This window comes from Bos javanicus, chromosome 15 (assembly GCF_032452875.1).
Source record: "Bos javanicus breed banteng chromosome 15, ARS-OSU_banteng_1.0, whole genome shotgun sequence".
NCBI lineage: Eukaryota > Metazoa > Chordata > Mammalia > Artiodactyla > Bovidae > Bos > Bos javanicus.
This window is the reverse complement of record NC_083882.1, coordinates 75,146,869-75,165,113: the sequence shown is the minus strand read 5'-3', so window position 1 is coordinate 75,165,113 and position 18,245 is coordinate 75,146,869. Positions and strand designations below refer to the sequence as shown.

The following is an 18,245-nucleotide window of genomic DNA, read 5'->3' as shown; positions in this document are numbered from 1 at the left end:
TCTATCATTTTATGATTCTCAGAGCCTGGAGAATAATTCTTAGAGTCTGATGCTAGCATCTGAAGGTGGTATGTTTATTTTATTCTTTCTCTTCCCTTTCACTTGCCGAGAGAGGCCCCTTCTCTGGCTTGCTCTTCCTCCCTGACTGCTGTGTAAGTCAGTCGGCCACTCCTGGCCTCATCACTCCATCTGCAAAAAAAAAGAGGGTCGTGCTGCCAGGACTCGTCTCCAAGAGGGAGAAACATGGTCATGCACGGGAAATGCTCTGAGCATCACAGAGCAAAAATGCTAACTGCATTCCCAGAATTGCTAGCAGATGTCTCTTTGCATGGGGTCAAGTACATTCAGGCAGAATTGCAATTACTACAGCGAGGGTGTAGTTTAAAACTCAAACTTGGCCCATGTGTGTTTCTTCCGTGTCGAGGGATCTAGAGATGGTGGCCATGGAACAAAAGTCATCATGGGAGATGGACAGCCACCGGTTGGACCTGGGAAAGCGCCGGTGCTAGCGTGGCCGCACAGGCTCTCGGGCCAGGACCAAGCTGGGCTCATCCTTGAAGGAGACAGAAGCAGTTCCTGGGCTGCGGCTTCTGCTGACCTTTCAAGGGAAAGAGAACTGAAGCTGGAGTCTGGGGTCCTGCATTCCAGGGCTGCTTCTGCCTCCAAATGCTGAATGACATTACCCACCAACTTCTCACCTCCAGAGCCTCAGTTTCCCCGCTGTAGTATAAACGGATGGACTAGATCCTATTTAGAGATTCTTTCAGCTAAGTTTGTGCTTAGTTGCTCAGTTGTGTCCGACTCCTTGCGACCCCATAAACTATAGCCCACCAGGCTCCTCTGTCCATGGGATTTTTCAGGCAAGAATACTGGAGTGGGTTGCCATTTCCCTCTCCAGGGAGAAATGTTTATGAGCTTGTAAACTACTTACTTCTTAAAGTCAAAATTATACCATGTCCCTCCTTGCTTAAAACCTTATCTACTGCTTCTTATTCAACTTAAAAGTCCAAATCCGTGACCAGATCCTCATAGTTAGATCCCTGCCAATCTCCCCAGCCTTGGCTTGAACCTGTCTCTCATCTGTCACTAGATCCCAGCCATCATGCTCTTCCCTCCAGCCTACAACATTCAGATCCATTTCTGCCCCAGGGCCTTTGTACATCCTGCCCTCTTACCTTGGAACTGTCCCCTTCCTAGCTCTGCACGGCCAACCCTTGCCTGTTTCAGGACCCTGACTCAGAGCTCTGCTCCTCAAAGACCTTCCATGACCAGAGAGGCAGTCCCTCCTTGTGTTTTCTTTTTCTACCTTCATTCCACTGATTAAAACATGGAATCATTGGAGGAACTCGTGGTTTTCTTATTTTCTGTCTTCTGCACTGCACTGTTAGGTTCCGTGTGGTCAGCCACGGTGTCTGTCACCATTAAGCTCTCTGACATGTACACAGTAGACACTCTGTGTATATCTGCATTTTTTTTCATCCTCTCAGGCAGCACTCCAGAGCTCCTGCTGCTTTCAGAAGCTCATGTCAGAATTTCCCAAAGAAAGAAAATGTTCAGGTACAGAGGACCCCGCAGGTACTGGGACGATGCCAGGCTCTCTATTCTTGTGTCATCTGATTCTCAGCAGAGCCTTCAGAAACAGGATTAGTTGGGTAACTGAGGCTCAGAGCAGTGAAGAGATGTGCCCACAGTCACACACCTGAAGCCCTGAGCTTGGACACAGACGGCTCTGTGCCATCTGTGGGCGGGAGATTCCATCTCTCCAGGCTGTGCTTTTCTTGTCTGTAAAGTGGGGCTAAGGTCTCCTGCCTGCACTGCAAGCTGTGTCATGATCAAGCAGGATAATTAAGGAGGGACGCTTTGCACACCGGCAACAGCATGCAGCTGCACTGATGTTGAAATGGAGGTTTGCTTTGCCCGTCAGAGTCTGCGCCTGCCCCTCCCAGAGGCAGCCAGTGAGGGGAAAGAGAGCCTTCTGGAGTCAGACTGCCCTGGATTGGAATCCTGCTGCATCCCAGCTCAGAGCTGAGTGCCCTCAGGCACACGATACATGTCTTTGAACTTGAGTCTTCTCTGCAAAATGAGAAGTATAATTCCCTCCCCCACAGCCCCCCCTCCCCCGCCCAAGTAGTTAAGAACATTAAGCACGATCACCTATGAAAAGGGCTTTATTTCTTCCAAAGCACTGTGCAAATGTTGCTTTTGATGTCCTTTGGCTTCCAGCTCTGATTATATCAACTCCCCGCTAAAGAGAGAGAAAGAGGCCTGTGCAGGTGAAACAGGCAAGGATACTCACTCCACCCCCAGGTAACAAGGCTGGCTGGACTTTATGGGCCTTCACGGCATGCCCGGCACTGCAGGACACCCTCTCAAACAGTCTCCTTGTGCACTTAGCAGTGCCCTCTGCATCACCTTCAGTCCCATTTAATAGATGGGTAAACTGAACCAGTCACTCCTAAAGGAAATTAACCCTAAATATTCATTGGAAAGACTGATACTGAAGCTGAAGCTCCAATACCTTGGCCACCTGATGTCAAGAGCCGACTCACTGAAAAAGACCCTGATGCTGGGAACGATTAAGGGCAGGAGGAGAAGGGGGAGACAGAAGATGAGATGGTAAGATAGCATCATTGACTCAATGCACATGAGTTTGTGCAAACTCCAGGAGATAGTGAAGGACAGGGAAGTCTGACTTGCTGCAGTCCATGGGGTCACAAAGAGTCAGACACGACTGAGTGACAAGAACAACAATGATAAACTGAGCCTCAGGTAACCTTGCTCAAGCTTCCCTGGCTGTCGTGGGGATGTTTTATCCCTGTGGAGGACTTGGCCAAGCCGGCACCTTCGTTTCTTGTAGAGCGAGATCCAGGGTGACCTGGGACACTGCTCATTCCCGAGGTGGCCCTGTACTCGGGGAGGTGCTGGCCGTGGGCTCCACTCTGCAAGGGACCAAACACAGTAACCCACCCCGAGTGTGGCACCTAGGAATGTGCACACAGAACAGGGAGTGTGCCTGGGGTGGGCAGGACCCAGCTCTGGGCCCCAGGAAGACCTTCCTGTGTGGAGATCCCTGGGGACTCAACACATCACGTTCACCTCGGCCTCCTTAGAGAATCACTGGCCCAGCCTGCCCCCGGCTCCTCCCCATTGCCCAAAGCCCCACCCCCACTCCTGAACGGCCCTCAAGCATCTGGGGGCATCACTCTGTCACCCTTCCCCCCATCACATGCTCACTTCTGATGGTGCCAGTCTTGGCTTCCGTAAGCTATTAAACAAGATTCATGAAGCAGAGAGAAGGCAGGTGGTGAGGGGAAGAGTTGGCAGAAAGGGACCCTGGGACAGACAGACTCCAGGGGATGGGGAGAGAGGGAGACAGAGAGAGGAGGCAGGCTAGATGAGAGAGGAAGAGAGGCAGCGGGATCTGGACGCGAGAGAGGATGTGCAGGCAGACAGAGATGTGAGGACACCCAGGGAGCCGTGGGAGGGAGAAAGACAGACCAGAGGCCCCAGGAAAAGGGGACGGAGAGCCCGAGGGAGAACCTCAGCGGACTCAGGCTCATGCAGCTGGCCTCGTCCCAGAGGGAGCCCGTGGGAGAGAGAAAGACAGACCAGAGGCCTCAGGAGAAGGGGACAGAGAGCCCGAGGGAGAACCTCAGCGGACTCAGGCTCATGCAGCTGGCCTTGTCCCAGAGGGTGTCTGGGAAGTGGTTTCCCCTTGCAGGAGGCCAGGGAGGCAGCCTTTGTGGAGGGAGGGCGGGGTGGGAGCCAAGAGATCCAAGTCCGGGACACTAATGCTCTGAACCACGGGGCCACTTGCCCTGGAGATAAAATGAGCAGAAACACATTTGCGTGGCCACCACAGCGTTCACGGCAGCACGGTCTACAACAGCCCAAAACACTGGAAGCCACCTATACCTGCCAGTTCTCCAGAGACACAGAACCAAGAGCAGTTTCATATATATACATGTATATATCTATGTATCTCATGTAGATGACATCACACATCTCATATGACATATCATATATGTACAATATTACATACGTGTAATAAATCTGTGTGCTTTTCTATCGAGAGATTTCTCTGAAGGAACTGCTTCATGCCATTGTCAGGCTGGCAAGTCCCAAATCTACAAGGTGGGTTGGAAGCTCAGATGGGAGTTGATGCATTCTCGAGGCAGAATTCCTTCTTTCCTGGGAAACCTCAGTTTTTGCTCCTAAGGCCTTTTAATTGATTGGATAAGGCCCTTCTACACACCTAAAGTCAATGGATTGCGAATGGTCTAGCCACGTCTACAAAAGACCTTCAGGGCCACACCTTGATTGGTGTCAGCTCTGGTCACTGGGTACGACAGCCCTGCCAAGCTGATACATCATACCACCTCATATGGTTTCCTCTGGCTGCTCTAATGAATTACCACAAATGTAGGGGCTTATAGCAAGACACGGTTATTATCTCACAGTTTGGCAAGTCAGAAGTCCTTTGAAATGGGACTCAGCAAAAATCAACCTGTTAGCAGGGCTGTGTTCCTTCCGGAAACACGAGGGAGAAGCCTCTTCCAGATTCGAGATGCTGCCTGTGTTTCTTGCCTCGTGGTCCCTCTGTCTTCAACGTCAGCCAAGGCCAGCCTGCATCCTCCCGACACTCCCCTCTGTAGTCAAACTCCCCTTTGCCTCTTTTAAGGACCCATGTGATTAGACTGACCCCACCCAGATCATCCAGGATAATCTCCCATCTCAAGACCCTTCACTTGTCTACAAAGTCCCTTTAGCCACGTAAGAAAATAAATTCAGAGGTTCCAGGAGGCATTAGGACCTGGGCATCTTTGGGGGCTCACCACCAGTGGAGGGGGCACATCTTGGTGCCACCACCCACCCAGGGAAATGGACACAGTGTGATCAGAGTTGGGCTGTAGATGGCTTTCCCAGCAAAATCGGATCCCTGACAGCCATCCAGACCCCGTGGAAGGCCCAGAAGAGCTCTCAGGAAATAAGAGTAAGATCAGCTTAGAGCTCCAAAGGACTGTGATGCCTGACAAAGGATTTGCTGGCTCCCTGCACGAGTGTGCTGCACATCTACAGGTTGAGCTACAAGCCTCTCTGTGACCATGTCGGTGGCTGTGTTGCTGTTCAGTCGCTAAGACTCTTTTACGGCCCCATGGACTATAGCCCGCCTGGCTCCTGTGTCCATGGGATTTCCCAGGCAAGAATACTGCAATGGGTGGCCATTCCCTTCTCTGGGGGATCTTCCTGACCCAGGGCTTGACTCGTGTCTCCTGCACTGGCAGGCGGATTTACCCTTACCTTCATTACTTGTCCAGTGATTCTGATCCCTGGTACCAGTCTGCACCCTAAGCGCTAGCTAAGAGTGTCACATATGGTGGCAGCTTTGTCGGGGCTCCTCCAAGGTCCCCTTTTTGTGTGTTTCTTCCTCCCAAGGCCTGCACCTGCCACCCTCATGAGAAGACTGCGCTTGGGCTGCCAGAGCCCTTTGTCCCCGTGTTTAGGGAACCAGACGTGTCTGGGAGCTTACATCCTCCCCCATATGCTTGGGTGGCCCTCAGCCAGTGTCTGAGGGCATGGGCAGATGTGAGCCCAGCTTTCCTGTCTCAGGTTGAGACAAACTCAGAGATGCAATCTACACCCCAGAGTTGCCGGTGGGGTCGGGGAGCAGCCTCTGCAGGACTCAGCCTGACTTTGCTCCCTTTCTCGGCTTCTTTTCCTTCCCCATTCTGCTCCCATTTCTTACTGGTTTCTTCCTGAATAAATCCCTTATTCACAAATGCTTATCTCGGAGTCTACCTCTGGGGCATCCAGACAAGGATACGTATGTCATCTCATTTAACATCAACCCTTCGAGGTGAACGCTGTGATGATTCCCACATTTCAGATGAGGAAACTGGGGCCAAACAAGTTTAACAATATAAGAACGGGGTGACAGAGGATGAGATGGTTGGATAGCATCACTGACTCAAAGGACATGGGTTTAAACAAGCTCCAGGAGATGGGGAAGGACAGGTAACCCAGGCATGCTGCAGTCCCTGGGGCCGAAAAGAGTCGGACACAACTGAGTGACTGAACAGCAACCAAGTTACAAAGTGGCCGAGTGGGGTTTGAACAGCCGTCGGTCTGAGACCAAGCATTCTGGCCTCCCCTCCTCTCTGTGTGGTGGCTTCCCCAACCCCCGGAGATGTGAGAACGTGGAGGAAGAGGGCTAGGGAGGGGCGTCTAGTAAAGGACGACGGGGGAAAAGCCCTTGTGGGTCTTGGGCTTCATCGAAGTAAAAAGCAAACACAAACAAACCAGATTCGTCATTCGCCAGCTCAGGCACGCAGTGCGATCTGAAGCCCATCTGTCAGGCCTTCTCCAGGGCTGCTTCTCCCGCTTCCCGAGAAGGAACCCTCTGGACTCTCCCCCTCCCAGCCAACGCAAGGCCCAGCTCAGGCAGCGGTTTGCTTTCTCAGCAGAGGAGGGGGCTCTAAGGGGCCGTGGGGGCTGGCAGGTCCTTGCTTGTGTCTGCGGGGCTGAGGTACAAGGCTAGGAAAGGGCTAATGACTTGCTCTTCAGTGCCTTGGTCCCCTCATCTCCCCATGGGGTCCTTTCAAAAGCAAAAAAAAAAATTGTAGACAGATCCCTCTTTGCTCCTAGTCTCGGAGACCCGCCTGGGTTTAAACCTTGGAAACAGAGGCTGATCCCTGGGCTGCACGAGGCCAGGCAGAGGGGGGCAGCAGTAATTAATGATCTCCCAGCTGCCGTCATAAATTCCTTTTCTGTGTGTTATTTACCTGACCAGCAGGTTCCATCTGGGCAGGTGATGGGCAAATCAGCCTCCGCTTTAGATGGGAGAGAGCACTCAATTACAGATGATCCTGAAAGGGGGTGTCTTTATTCTCCTGCAAGTCCCCACATCCCAGAGACCCAGGTGACTTTTAAAGAAGGAAAAATCAAGGCAGAGGTAAGGTGTGGATCCGGGCCGATGTCTGTACATGGCACCTTCTCTGATGCTCCCAGTTCCTCTTCCCTGCTGGCCACCCTTCTGGGTTTACCAGGATCCCCAGCAAATTTAGCCACCATAATTTAAGATTATGTCATGCACCCTCATAAGATGAATCTAGCATAAAAGATAAGATCATTTAACAACTGTTCTAAGGGGGAAAATCGGTCATTAATGAAGTGCTGGGGGGTGTGAGAGGAAAGAAGTACTAAGCCTGGAAGGCCAGGGAGGGCTTCCTGGAGGAGGTGGACAGTAACACCCTTGGGGTCAGGGCACATACAGGCAAAGGAGGAGTAATTATCATGGAGCTACCATTTGTGGCATGCCAGGCTGGAGGTGGGGGCTTCACTTAGCCGCTAATCATTAAATGAACCCCGCAAGGTAATCCTGGTTAATGATTAATGATTTGGCCCAGTTCACAAAGGCGGTGATGGTGGTGGTTTAGTTGTTCAGTCACGTTCGACTCTTTGTGATCCTATGGACTGTAGCCTGCAAGGCTCCTCTGTCCATGGGATTTTCCAGGCAAGAATGGAAAACCCAAAGTGGGTTGCCCTTTCCTTCTCCAGAGGATCTTCCCAACCCAGGGACTGAATCTGGGTCTCCTGCATTGCAGGTGGATTCTTGCATTGTGGATTCTTCACCAACTGAGCCACCAGGGAAGCCCCAAGGTCATCTTACTAGTCCACTGTATAGATGAAAGAATGGGATAAGAGAGGTTTGGCTACTTGCCCAAGGACACTAAGCCAACAGGAAAGAAAGCTAGGATTTAAGCCCAGGTCCACATGTCCTGCCCTGTGCCCTAAGTCATGAACAGCTGGGCACAGAAGTCAGCAGTAAGGGGCAGACCATGCTGTGGAGCTCCGAGCTGAGAGAGAGTGCTTCTGTTGGAGCAGCGTAGGCAGGCCTCCTGGAGGAGGTGTCTTCCATATGTGGAAGCTTTGGGCCGTCAGAGAAGAGAGGAAGGGCATTCCTGATGGATGGCATTATTTGGGGCAAAGGCATAGGGTAGGAGTGCAGAGAGGTGTTAGTGAACAGCCTCACTTAGTAGGTGTCAAAGGGGCACTGCTGGAAAATAAAAGTCCCCAAGATGTTCCACTCAGGTAGTCTGGCTATCTGGGTACTGGAGCTCCCTCTGGTAAGAATCTCTTATCCTGGATCTTTGCTCGATTCATTCCCTTATTTCACTCAGGTCTCTACTCAGATGTTACCTCCTCCAAGAGGCCTTCCTGGACCACTCTGTCTCAGGCAGCTCCCTGCTCCACCAGTTACTCCCTGAAGGAAAGTTCTGGGGGATGCAGACTTTGTTCACTGTTTTCCCAGCATGGAGAATATTGCCCAGCACAGACTGGACATGAACATACATTTGTGTGGTAGCCAAGATATGGAAGCAGCCTAAGTGTCCATCAACAGGTGAATGGATAAAGAAGATGTGGTATATGTCTACAACGGAATATTACTCAGCCACAAAAAGGCTAAAACATTGCCATTTGCAGCGACATGGACGGACCTAGAGATTATCACACCAAGTCAGACAGAGAAAGACAAATGTATGATACAACTTACATGCGGAATCTAAACAAAAAATACAAATCAACTTGTTTACAAAATAGAAACAGGCTCACAGACGGAGAAAAGAAATTTACTACAAAGGAAAGTGGGGAGAGGGATAGATGAGGAGGATGGGATTAACAGACACAGAGTACTGTATATACAACGGTACTTCCCAAGTAGCTCAAATGGTAAAGAATCTGCCTGGAATGTCAGAGACCTGGATGCAATCCCTGGCCCAGGAAGATCCCCTGGAGGAGGGCACAGCAACCCACTCTAGTATTCTTGCCTGGAGAATCCCACGGACAGAGGAGCCTGGCGGGCTACAGTCCATGGGGGCACAGAGAGTCGGACACAACTGAGCGACTAGGACACAGGCATATACAGAATGGGTAAACAACAAGGATTTACTGTGGGGCACAGGGAGCTGTATCCAGTATCTTATAATAACGTATCACGCAAGCGCAGCTCAAGCTGTACACCTGAAACTAACACGGTACTATAAATCAACTCTAATTAAAAAAAAAAAACGGTTGTGACTGACTGAATGAATGAGTAAACGAATGGCCAGACACTCTGATTACCCACTTGCCCAGCAGGACCAGGGACTGGGGAATGGGCTACATGAATAAGCACAGTGATGGTCAGGTCTGGATTTGTGGGTTGGCTTGTCCCAAAGCCAAGTTCGTGGGTCCCTGGGGCGAACTTGTAACACAGGACATGTAACACCACTCATCAGCGCTAGTGTGCCATGGAGTCCTGACTTTTTTTTTTTTGAGCCACATCTTCGGAGTCCAGAGCTCTGAGAGCACACACTATCTTTTCATCTGTTCCTGAGGCAGGAGAGAGCCTCTCAACGGGCCTGATGGGGCCGGACAGACTGAGATTCCCGAGGAGCTTGGCTGTTCTGTTTCCTGTGCTCTAAACCAGAGTGGAAAGCCGGTGTCTGGGAAGCCAGAGCTCCGTTGGCCTAGCACAGCGGTAGCACATGGGCATTTAAAAATAAAAACAAAACTATGAATGAGTCAGCAGTATTTAACTGTTGGAAAATATCTCTTTAAAAATCCAAGTTTTGGACTTCTTTGTTCTTTTTCTTATTTGCAGAAGATTTGAAAAATATTGGAACTAAAATGTAGCTTCTCTCCTCGGAGGGAGTGTGTGTTGAAGCTCACCGCAGTGTCTACCCAGACAATCAAGTCATGGTTTAAATGCCCATTATCACTGAGCCTGGGCTCCTGGTTTGTTTGTTTATTTATCACTCAACCTACTCACTTATTTGCATTAGCTGCTTGGTCCAAGTCGGAATTCGAGTGATCCCTGGTCTAAGTACCCTTCGCCTCAGTTTCCTCACTTACAGAGTACAAATGATCTTTCCTCCTAAAAGCAAAGAAGAGGCATGAAGGTGGTCAGACTCTGGCTGGTACCTAATTGATGCTCCATAAATATTTCTCCATCCCCTTCCTGTCTGGCTAAACCAGTACAGCCCCTCATCCTCCAATCAGCAAATAAATGCCGAGTAACACCTTTATGCCAAGAGCCGGGCATGACCCTGGGATGCGTCTGAACAACAGATGGACACGTCACTGCCTCCGTGGCACTTCCAGACCATTGTTAAATCAAATCACTATTATTAAATCCAAATCAATCTGTAAATCTGGTTTGAGACATGTGCCATCACGGCAATAAATGGAATGGAATGCGAGAGAAGACGAGGGAGGCCCCCCGGGCAGGCTGAACACTGAAGAAAGAGAAGGGCCTGCCACGTGCAGAGGCCGGACAAGTGTTCTAAACAGGGAACAGCCTCTGTGGGCCCCTGAGGCAAGACAAGGGCTTGGCCGGCTCCAGGAACTGGCACGGGGCTGAGGGGGCAGGGATGGCAGGGGACAGGCAAAGGGAACGGTGTGGGTGAAGTGGCCTGGGGAGGAGGGCAGGGCCAGGCTGTCCCGGGAGCAGGGGTCTCACTGTAAGTGCGGCGGGGCACAGAATGCTGGAAGAGGCATGTGGACCCAACCGCCTCACTGGAAAAGGCAGACAGGAGAAATGACACTAGGCAGAGAGTAAAGCCATGCCCTTCACCTGGACTCGCAGAAAGACACCGCCCCCACCCCCGCCACGGCTGACTCACGCTCCGCTCAGAACACAAGCACCTGTGTGTGTCCAGCCACAGGCCACCCGGACGTGAAGAGGCAGACCCACGGGATAAGGGGCTCTGGCTTCGGAGACGGATTTCCAGTTTTAGTTCTGCCTCTATAACCTGCCAGCTGTGTGACCTGGGCAAGTTACTTAACCACTCTGTGCATCTGTTTCCTCATCTCTAAACCTAGGGAGAAGTGAGGCAGCTAAAGCCCTGTGCACAGAAGCTGAGGTGCTAATGTTGCTGACATTTGCAGGCAGCAGACTCGGGGACAATCCCAAACGCCTGCACTTCATGTACTGGTGGACGCAGACATTTTGTTTAGCTTTCCGTTCCAGGAAAGCCCTGCTTTCTGCTGTATCCCTCTAACTCTGGAATGTAAAGAGTGATTTATGTCCCCTGTCTCCGTTAAGGGAGATTTTATCATTGTTCCATTTTACTGATGGGAAACAGAGGAGGGAAGTGTCGAAGCTCCAGGCCCGAGGCCCCACAGCCAGCAGAGGAACAGGGTGAGGGCGCAGAGCCTGATTTCCAAGGCCACCTTGCCCTGCACATACTGCAAGACATGCTGAGGAATCGCCCACCTCGAAACACATTAAAGGAAAAACAAGTCCGGCAGGGTCTCCATGTACAAATGGGGAAGCTGAGAATCCATGAAATGGCCTTGTAAAAGAATACAGGCCCCAGGTGACACGGGAAGCCACAAATAATCCGCCCTGACGCATTTCCATCAGGCTCAAGGGCTGATTCAGAGACCTGCCGGAATCCTTAAACAAGTCAGCCAGACCCTGACTCCTGTTCCCCGCTCACGTCCATCAGGAGATCCCCCACAGAAGGGGATTCCTCTTGGGTGCATCAGGTCAGGCAAGGCTAGCCTTCTCTGAGGTGGGGCTCCATCTCTGCAGGTACCTGAGAACCCTGCAGAGAGCACCCAGAGGGGGAGAGGTTTGCAACAGGCAGCAAGACCCAGTGAGAAGCGTGAAGGCCCTGAAGTCCACAGATCTGGGTTACCACCCAGCCGCCCACTTCCTCAGTGACGTGAACAGGCCCAGTGACCTCAGTCCTCTCATCTGTGAAATGGGGACAAAAGTCAGCCCTATCTCAGAGGGTGTCCTGAAGATTAAACGATCACTGGGGTAATAATCTGTACAAGCTCCCACAGAAGTTTCTGACACATGGAAGGTGCTGGATAAACCTCTGCCTCCTAATTGGTTGCATTCTAAGAGTCCTTTGGTTTGGAGTTGGAAAGAGATTAAAAAAGCAAACTCTTTGATCATTTTCGGTACTCAGCAGGCATCTAGGGTGCTCAGATCAGAACACCCCTGACCTCCCAGCTGGGCCCTGACCAGTGCGTACCCCTCAAAAGGCATTGCTTCATTCTCAGCATCACTTCTAAACCTTGAGTTTGTTCTGATTGTTCAGCTGGCCACACGGAACCACAAGGATCTGCCTGGTGTCTGTCTCCAGGACCAGAGAAGGGCTTACTAAGGACAGGGATGGGTGGATGTTGATTCTACATTCCCAGCAGCAAGCAAAGCCTCTGGTACCAGCTGGTGCCAAATAAATGTCTGTGGCATGAATGGATGAATGAGTGACGGCAACGTCCCTGGGGAAGCATCAGACAGGCAGTCTGTCCTCGCTCAGGCTTCTCCTGAAATGGAACAGTAATCCCCATGATCACTGCATAATAACGAGGGCGCTGGCCTTGTAAGCTCAGGAAGCCCAGCCGTGTTTACACGGCAGCCTCTTCTCACTGGGCTGAGAGGAGCCGGCCTCCGGAATCCCAGGCACAGACCCCAGGGCCCTGGGCTTCCTCTCCCTGCTTTCTCCTTCCTCCCATTGTCCCTGCCTGGCTTCCCACAGCCCCAGGCCAAGGGCCCGGCTCTGAATGGAGGTCACTGAGTGGCCCTGCCGGCCTGAGGTTCTGGGCAGAGCAGAGTGGCCAGTTCCCCTTCTGCGACATTCCTTTCCCAGGGACCCTCCCCGTCACAGCTTGGTTTTCTCAGAAACTGGGAGGCCTCCGCTTGCTCTGTCCCTGCCCACAACCCCAGCTGGCTGGTAGTCCACTCTGGAGGCCCCCAGGAAGCCAACTGATTAGCTGAAGTGAGGATGATGCCACAAAGCTCCAGGCCAAGTAAGTAACCAGGGCTGGTAACTTCAAATGCTAAATAAGGACCCTAGAAAGGGCATGGAATGCCCTTTGTGGGGAGGGGCGTACCAAGCCCTCCCCACGCCCCCAGCAGAGGGGAAACTCCATGGAGGAAGAAGGCATGTGAAAGCACCAGGAGTCTATGGCTTTCTTAGAACTCAGGCTGCTCAGAGAAACTCAGAGGCCTTAACTCCAAACCCTGGACTGGAGGTGGTGAGGCTGGTTTTCCACTGGGGGAAGACCCAGAAGACAGGAGGCAGGGGGTGGCAGGTGGGGCTCAGCACCAAGCCTCATCTTCTAATTGATTTACAGCTGCTGCCACAGAGCAGAGCTCCCGTGGCTGTCAGAGACAGGCAAGAAACACGCCTCATTGATCCTGGTCTTCCAGTGCGAGTGTGATGGGGACACCCAGCCCCCAGGGGCTGACTTCTTTCCCGCCTCCCCATCTTGCCCAGCTCCAGCTCCTTTGACTCCAATGCTATGCTGTGCTAAGTCACTTCAGTCGTGTCCCACTCTGTGCGACCCCATAGACGGCAGCCCACCAGGCTCCCCCGTCCATGGGATTCTCCAGGCAAGAACACTGGAGTGGACCCTCTCTAATTGTCACAGAGAGGGATGGAAAATGCGGAAGACAAGATCTCCAGTCAGTTCAGTTCAGTCGCTCAGTCGTGTCCAACTCTTTACGACCCCATGAACTGCAGCATGCCAGACCTCCCTGTCCATCACTAACTCCCAGAGTCCACCCAAACCCATGTCCATTGAGTCAGTGATGCCATCCACCCATCTCATCCTCTGTCGTCCCCTTCTCCTCCTGCCCTCAATCTTTCCCAGCATCAGGGTCTTTTCAAATGAGTCAGCTCTTCGCATCAGGTGGCCAAAGTACTGGAGTCAGCTTCAACATCAGTCCTTCCAATGAACACCCAAGACTGATCTCCTTTAGAATGGACTGGTTGGATCTCGTTGCAGTCCAAGGGACTCTCAAGAGTCTTCTCCAATACCACAGTTCAAAAGCATCAATTCTTCAGTGCTCAGCTTTCTTTATAGTCCCACTCTCACATCCATACATGACCACTGGAAAAACCATAGCCTTGACTAGACGGACCTTTGTTGGCAAAGTAATGTCTCTGCTTTTGAATATGCTATCTAGGTTGGTCATAACTTTCCTTCCAAGGAGTAAGCATCTTTTAATTTCATGGCTTCAATCACCATCTGCAGTGATTTTGGAGCCCCAAAAAATAAAGTCAGCCACTGTTTCCCGGTCTATTTGCCATGAAGTGATGGGACTGGATGCCATGATCTTAGTTTTCTGAATGTTGAGCTTTAAGCCAACTTTTTCACTCTCCTCTTTCACTTTCATCAAGAGGCTCTTTAGTTTTTCTTCACTTTCTGCCAAAAGGGTGGTGTCATCTGCATATCTGAGGTTATTGATATTTCTCCCGGCAATCTTGATTTCAGCTTGTGCTTCTTCCAGCCCAGTGTTTCTCATGATGTACTCTGCATAAAAGTTTAAAAAGCAGGGTGACAATATACAGCCTTGACGTACTCCTTTTCTTATTTGGAACCAGTCTGTTGTTCTATGTCCAGTTCTAACTGTTGCTTCCTGACCTGCATACAGGTTTCTCAAGAGGCAGGTCAGGTGGTCTGGTATTCCCATCTCTTTCAGAATTTTCCACAGTTCATTGTGATCCACACAGTCAAAGGCTTTGGCATAGTCAATAAAGCAGAAATAGATGTTTTTCTGGAACTCTCTTGCTTTTTCCATGATCCAGCGGATATTGGCAATTTGATCTCTGGTTCCTCTGCCTTTTCTAAAACCAGCTTGAACATCTGGAAGTTCACGGTTCACGTACTGCTGAAGTCTGGCTTGGAGAATTTTGAGCATTACTTTACTAGTGTGTGAGATGAGTGCAATTGTGTGGTAGTTTGAGCATTCTTTGGCATTGCCTTTCTTTGAGATTGGAATGAAAGCTGCCCTTTTCCAGTCCTGTGGCCATTGCTGAGTTTTCCAAATTTGCTAGCGTATTGAGTGCAGCACTTTCACAGCATCATCTTTCAGGATTTGAAATAGCTCAACTGGAATTCTCTCACCTCCACTAGCTTTGTTCATAGTGATGCTTCCTAAGGCCCACTTGACTTCACATTCAAGGATGTCTGGGTCTAGGTGAGTGATCACACCATCATGATTATCTGGGTCATGAGGATATTTTTTGTACAGTTCTTCTGTGTATTCTTGCCACCTCTTCTTAAGATCTTCTGCTTCTGTTAGGTCCATACCATTTCTGTCCTTTATTGAGCCCATCTTTGCATGAAATGTTCCCTTGGTATCTCTAATTTTCTTGAAGAGATCTCTAGTCTTTCCCATTCTATTGTTTTCTTTGCACTGATCACTGAGGAAGGCTTTCTTATCTCTCCTTGCTATTCTTTGGAACTCTGCATTCAGATGCTTATATCTTTCTTTTTCTCCTTTGTTTTTAGCTTCCCTTCTCGTCACAGCTATTTGTAAGGCCTCCTCAGACAGCCATTTTGCTTTTTTGCATTTCTTTTTCTTGGGGATGGTCTTGATTCCTATCTCTTGTACAATGTCATGAACCTCCTCCATAGTTCATCAGGCACTCTGTCTATCAGATCTAGTCCCTTAAATCTATTTCTCACTTCCACTGTATAGTCATAAGGGATTTGATTTAGGTCATACCTGAATGGTCTAGTGGTAACTTGGACTGGCAGGACTTAATATTATAGAAGTGGGTAAACAGAGGCCCAGATCAATGACTTAGCTCTCTTTTGCCCTCAGGCGCAAGGCCTGGGCTTCATTTGGAGTCTAACATTTTCTTGGTTAGTTAGATTGTGTCTCCTCAAGCTGTTGGAAGGTGCTCCTCAGAGAGCTGAAAAGGGTTGCAATTCCAGTGCAGAGAGATTGGCTATTCCAAACACTCATGCTCTCCTTCTAGAGTGAAGAACTATGGCTGGAAAAAGCCTGCTCAGCCAGGAACTACATTTCCCAGGCTCCCTTGCACCTTTGGGGCCACGTGAGTCATTTCCACCAATGGGAGTGGAAGTGATGTGAACCCTCCTAGTCCAATGTGATGAGGAAGCAGATGGACCCTCTCTACCTTTCCGTCTTCTTTCCATGGTGACCTTGGAAGCCACATGTTGAAGATGAAGGGAAATAGCAGCCCTCAATTCTGTATGATAAGCCACCTTCCACTTTCACTGAACTGTTGCTGAGCAAGAAATAATTTTGTATTGTGTTAAACTACTGAAATTCAGGCTTTACCTCTTATAGCACTCAGTATTGCCCTAACCAATACACTAGTCTTAGGTTCTCAATTATTACAACCATCTCATCTATAACCACTATTGAGAATCCTGGGAAAGACTCTGGAAACCCCAAGGGTTCAGCTAGAAGTCTGTTTAATTCAGGAAACATTTACTGAGCATTTCCTATGCCTTGCCCTGTCTCACCAACGTGTAAAAAGTTCTCTGGTAAACCCATTACTTTATCTCCACCCCCATGCACAGCGATGATTCTTTCCTCCCTTTTGAAGCCATACCTCTCACTGGAGTTGTCTGTATCTCTTGTCACCATTTCTGCATCTTCCACTCACTTCTCAACCCCCTGCAGTCTAGCCTCCATTCCAGCTCTCCTAAGAAAGAGAACCAGCAAACATCCTCTATCTATAGTCTGGGGTACCTTGACTTCTTGAAATCTCAATTCCTGCATCAAATGGCCTCCCCTTTCAGGAGCACAGCTGTGCATACAACTTGTCTACAAAGCTGACTCCTTCTGACCCTCATGACAGCTCAAAAGATCATTCAGTATTTCTAGAAATTCCTAGAAATATGTGTTAGGCAACATTCTAGAAAAGCAAGAAGAGGTAAAAAAGAAACCATCCTTGCCCTTGAGAAACTTTCAGTCCAGGTAGGGTAATATAGCCCCACTTTTCAGATGAGGAAACTGAGGCTCAGAAAAGCTAAGTGTCTAAAATAACATAGCTGATTGGTGACATCTTGCCCATTGACCCAACACATTGGAATCATCTGAAAAAGAAGATCAACAAAGATGATGTACTTCCTTCAAAAGACCAAAAGCAGAATTTCCAAATGGAGACAAAGAAAAGAAATTGAACAATCCCAGGTTCAGATTCTCTTCTACTTTATTTTATAATGTGTAATATTCTAATAAAATCAAGCGCTCTTAAGCAGCCCCAAATGAGATCTAAGGAGATGTTTTAATTTTAGCTCCACGCCAAATAGCCCAATATTATATAGTTAAAATTATTTAACTAGTTATGAAATTACTAAAAGGTTACATCCCTTCTCTGTGCTTCAGTTTCCCCTTGGGAATGATAAAGAGCTAACCTAACAGTCACTCGGGCTCCCTGCAGTCTTCAGTGTCTGTGACTCTAGAGTTCTCTTGCTTGCTGATGGAGGAACTGCCTCCCCAGTCCACCTGCCCCTACTGATAAGTGAACATCTTACTGAGTGTTTATCCAGCATGACACAGAGTGGTCATATATCTTTTATAACAAACCTAAGAAGTAAGGGCTATCACTTTATTGAAGAGGATACCAAGATGCAGCCAAGTTTAAGTAAATGGCCCAGGGATGCACAGCAAGTAGGTGGTCAAACCAGGATCCAAATCCAGACAGTCAAGCTCTCAAGGGCTATGTTGGCAAGACCCACAGTCCCATCTATCCACAAAAGGCTTTGCCTGTAGCTTCTGAAGAGTGGACGGCAGACCACAGGACCCCACCTCACCGTCCACAGCCGACAGCATCAAGAAGGACGCCTGGCCCGGGGCAGCCCACTCTTTAACCACTGGCAGTACCAGGCACAGCCTGCTGGGGAAGGCATTCAGGCAGGCTTGCCCAGGGAAGCTCCAACGGCCCTTGGTCATGAGACTGAAATCCAAGAGAACGCAGGGTCCCCTCACCAGGATCAGAGTCCAAATCAGCAGCCACTGCTAGTCAAAGCCACGAGAGCGTAGAGCTGCCCTGAAGGGCCCGATGGGAGTTTAGAATTCTTCAGATGTTTCTCTGGATGTAGGAGCTTAGAAGTGGCCCACTTCGGCTCCTCAGATTGCCTTGAACTCTGGATATGTCTCGACAGCCACCTCCCTCGAGTGGCTCTGGGGCACGTGGTCCTCTGTCCCCCCACCCCCAACCCCACCCCGCAAACAGCCTGCTAAAACCAGCACCTCTGAGCAAACCAACTCCCTTTCTGCTTGCCAGACACCTTCGTTGGGTCTGCCGGCACCTTTACAAAACCAACACGCTCCTTATAAGTAAGCCATTGGCTCAGGCACTGGACTTTTCTGTAACACAGAGATTTGTGCTGTCACAATATTTACTGTAATAGGATTTGACAAATAGAGCAGTGGTGTGAGAGACAGTCTATATAAAAGGGGGAAAAAATAGAGAGAG

The 18,245-nt window shown here is 49.9% G+C and overlaps 1 protein-coding gene across 8 annotated transcripts in view; it reads right to left on the bottom strand.

Annotated features, from left to right (window-relative positions):
• The window catches only part of TSPAN18 (tetraspanin 18), a 216,656-nt gene that overhangs the window by 99,364 nt on the left and 99,047 nt on the right, over nucleotides 1-18,245 (bottom strand). Inside the window, exon 3 of one of the 8 annotated variants that reach the window (XM_061381215.1) lies at nucleotides 9,812-9,916. The exons of the other annotated variants lie outside the window; for them this stretch is intronic. The gene's annotated coding sequence lies outside the window, so the exon portion shown is untranslated. The remainder of the gene's footprint in view (nucleotides 1-9,811; nucleotides 9,917-18,245) is intronic. 8 annotated transcript variants of the gene reach the window in all.